This window comes from Schistocerca americana, chromosome 5 (genome assembly GCF_021461395.2).
Source record: "Schistocerca americana isolate TAMUIC-IGC-003095 chromosome 5, iqSchAmer2.1, whole genome shotgun sequence".
Lineage (NCBI taxonomy): Eukaryota > Metazoa > Arthropoda > Insecta > Orthoptera > Acrididae > Schistocerca > Schistocerca americana.
Genome location: NC_060123.1, coordinates 307,539,034 through 307,543,244, shown reverse-complemented (window position 1 = coordinate 307,543,244; position 4,211 = coordinate 307,539,034). Strand labels below are relative to the sequence as shown.

The 4,211-nt window shown below is 41.7% G+C and overlaps 1 pseudogene; it reads right to left on the bottom strand.

Annotated features, from left to right (window-relative positions):
* Positions 1 to 1,396: 1,396 nt before the first annotated feature.
* Positions 1,397 to 1,514, bottom strand: LOC124616829 (annotated as a pseudogene).
* Between the last annotated feature and the right edge of the window lie 2,697 nt (positions 1,515 to 4,211).

Sequence of the window (4,211 nt, the reverse complement as noted above, 5' to 3'; positions counted from 1 at the left end):
CGATAGCGTGAAGAGCGGTTGTGCAGAGGAAGAGAGATTGAGAGTGTGCTACTTGACTCATTAGAACATTCGTAATGCAGGATTGAAGGTTATGTATTCCGCAAGATGAAGTTTAAAAGCTAGTGTAGTAACACATCTCAGTAACGCGCAGTTTGATGCAGACAAATGTTTAGAGAAGCTCGACAAGGAGTGTACAATCTTTGGAATGAATACAAAAATTCGCAAGACGCTCGGCAAAAGTGATGAATGTCAGAAAGCAAAGAAACTACTGTTGGAGACCAAGGACCTATGCACTTTATAAAACCAAAAGGCATACCTAAATACCGTGGTAATTTCTCACAACTTGTGGTGGTACTAGTGGTGTGTTCGAAATATATTAAATTCTATCCACTGAGAAGAACAAATAGCAAGATTATGGCAGCAAAACTGGAGAACCATTACTTCACTAATGTATATAAGTCGTAGCATATTCTGACACACAACAGTCCGCCGTTTGTTTCTAGAAAGTGAAAAGAAATAGGAAGAATATTGAATAAGTCTTAATAGCTGAATATTCGGCCGGTCTCTAAACCGATGGCGAGAATTGTGGAGGAAGTAAAACAAATCAGTCGAACGTATTGCCACAACAAATAGAACAGATGGAAGGAATTTGTAGAGGAATTTGAAGAGGTAGTTAACAACATTCTAGAGGTCGCAATACAATTAGCACTATGTGAAATTCTGATTAACCAGGCACCTGAAAGTATATTTTGAATAATTCTCCAGCCACATATCAAACATGGGATTAGAAGATAGAGTCAGCCATGGGACGGTTAAGTGAAAAGGCTCAGCAGAGAAAGGAACGCCATGCTAGGACAGTAGAGCTCGTTAAGTATGAAATGGAGACCTTGTGTTAATTAAGACTCATACACATTCGAGTAAGGTGAACGGAGAGAGGGCAAAAGACAAGTGGAGAACATGAAACTGTGTCATTGTAAACCGTTTTAAAGACTAATATATACATGGTTCCTAGCCACATAATTCAGCAGTGTATGTGACTTTGTGAGTAGTCAACTCTGAGCATCGACAATTTCTAAACAGAAAGTAGAAGTTCATTGAATTTTATGTGGACAGTTGAGTAACAATTTTCTTTGTGTGTTTAGAGCTATGGAGTGAGGACGCTCAAATAGAGTGATAAAAAAAACTAAACTCCTCTAGAACAGGCCATGAAGGCCCAACGATACTAACTGGCCACCGTGTCATCCTCAGCTCAGAGGCGCCACTGGATGCGGATATGAAGGGGCATGTGGTCAGCACACCGCTCTCCCAACTGTATGTCAGTTTCCTTGACCGGAGCCTCTATTTCTCAATCAAGTAGCTCTTCACTTTTCCTCTCAAGGGCTAAGTGCACCCCTCTTGCCAACAGCTCTCGACAGAGCGGATGGTCACCCATCCAAGTGCTAGCCCAGTCCGACAGCGCTTAACTTCGGTGATCTGACGGGAACCAGTGTTATCACTGCGGCAAGTCCGTTGGCTCCAAATAGAGTGATACTTTGCGTATTAATGAGAAGTTTTGTCATTCCAAGTAATATGACATTTGCCCATATTCTGGGCACATATAAAAAGGTTTACAAATTAAATGACACAATTTCTGAGACTTTATTGGTTTCATACAGATATGATTTTATGTAAATAGTACGAAGCGGCGAGTGAAAAGTTGTACCAAGCCGAGGAATAGAAATCCGGTCTCCTACTTACTAGGCAGGCCTTGGTACAAATCTTCACTCGCAGCTTCAGTCTGTATACGTAAAATTATACTTGTATGAGACCAGCAAAGTCCCAGAAACTGTATCATTTCATTTTTATAAGTACCTGAACCTGGGTTGCAGGGTGGATCCTCCATTTATGTTCGATCTGAGTTGCTATTCCAAAACAATGGATATCCTCGGCAGTTCTGTTCGTGTGCAAGGGGAATTTAAAGTAGACTGAGCCGGCAGTGTGAATTTGGATGGAGGAGGGTGGCGTGCCAGCGTAATCCATGCAAGTGTGCGAACTGCTGTGCCAAGGAGCCCTAGTGGCTAGCGCAACTGCTTAGTAAGCAGAAGACCGAGGTTCGATTCCCGGGTTTGGTAGAGATTTTCTTTCACTGCTTTGGTCTCTATATACATAACATAATGAAATTTGTTTCAAGTACATGTTTTTGATGTGAAAGACCACATGGCTGTGGTTTCACGTTGCAAATTTGTTTCATAAATGGATAGCTTTAATCTAATAAAGGGGTTAATTACTAGTATAATTAGGCATAATAATGCATCTTTACTATGAGCACAATATTTGCTGAGGGTACCAACTCATTTAAAGTTATTCACATGCTATATAAGTTCGTTTGGTCTTGTTTAATATTAGTTGAGTATATTGTAAGGGCTACTTCTGCTAGGTATAAGCCAAATGTACGATGATTAGGCTAGGGTTATGGCAGAACTGATGAATGCTGTTATGCTTGTTTCACGTCCGCCACGGGCGGATTACCACAAGGCGGAGGTGCCGATCTGATGGGTGGGAGCTGCGACTGTCGTATTCTGTAACAGCGGGCGGGTAATCTGCATCTGCGAGCTGGTGACGTCACAAAAGACCAGCCTCTCCCTACTTTCCATGTAACGAACGCCACAGTGGTGCAGTGATGTGAGTATATGTGTTGGTTTGACCCAATATCACGAGCTTAGATACTTCTCGCCCGGATATCGTACCGCTAATTCATGAAACAGCCGCGTCGCAGTTAGTTTCACGTCTGCTCTTGAGAATAATTATTTTCACCACTGTTGTTGTTGTCTTCAGTCCTGAGACTGGTTTGATGCAGCCCTCCATGCTACTCTATCCTGTGCAAGCTTCTTCATCTCCCAGTACTTACTGCAACCTACATCCTTCTGAATCTGCTTAGTGTATTCATCTCTTGGTCTCACTCTACGATTTTTACCCTCCACGCTGCCCTCCAATGCTAAATTTGTGATCAATTGATGCCTCAGAACATGTCCTACCAACCGGTCCCTTCTTCTTGTCAAGTTGTGCCACAAACTCCTCTTCTCCCCAATTCTATTCAATACCTCCTCATTAGTTATGTGATCTACCCATCTAATCTTCAGCATTCTTCTGTAGCACCACATTTCGAAAGCTTCTATTCTCTTCTTATCCAAACTATTTATCGTCCATGTTTCACTTCCATACATGGCTGCACTCCATACAAATACTTTCAGAAACGACTTCTTGACAGTTAGATCTATACTCGATGTTAACGAATTTCTCTTCTTCAGAAACGCTTTCCTTGCCATTGCCAGTCTACATTTTATATCCTCTCTACTTCGACCATCATCAGTTATTTTGCTCCCTAAATAGCAAAACTCCTCTACTACTTTAAGTGTCTCGTTTCCTGATCTACTTCCCTCAGCATCACACGACTTAACTTGACTACATTCCATTATCCTCGTTTTGCTTTTGTTGATGTTCATCTTATATCCTCCTTTCAAGACACTGTCCATTCCGTTCAACTGCTCTTCCAAGTCCTTTGCTGTCTCTGACAGAATTACAATGTCATCGGCGAACCTCAACGTTTTTATTTATTCTCTATGGACTTTAATACCTACTCCGAATTTTTCTGTTGTTTCCTTTACTGCTTGCTCAATATACAGAGTGAATAACATCGGGGACATGCTACAACCCTGTCTCACTTTCCCAACCACTGCTTCCCTTTCATGTCCCTCGACTCTTATAACTGCCATCTGGTTTCTGTACAAATTGTAAATAGCCTTTCGCTCCCTGTATTTTAGCCCTGCCACCTTTAGAATTCGAAAGAGAGTATTCCACTCAACAGTGTCAAAAGCTTTCTCTAAGTCCACAAATGCTAGAAATGTAGGTTTGCCTTTCCTTAAACTATTTTCTAAGATAAGTCGTAGGGTCAGTATTGCCTCACGTGTTCCAACATTTCTGCGTAATCCAAACTGATCTTCGCCGAGGTCGGCTTCTACCAGTTTTTCCATTCGTCTGTAAAGAATTCGCGTTAGTATTTTGCAGCTGTGACTTGTTAAACTGATAGTTCGGTAATTTTCACATCTGTCAACACCTGCATTCTTTGGGATTGGAATTATTATATTCTTCTTGAAGTCTGAGGGTATTTCGCCTGTGTCATACATTTTGCTCACCAGATGGTAGAGTTTTGTCAGGACTGGCTCTCCCAAGGC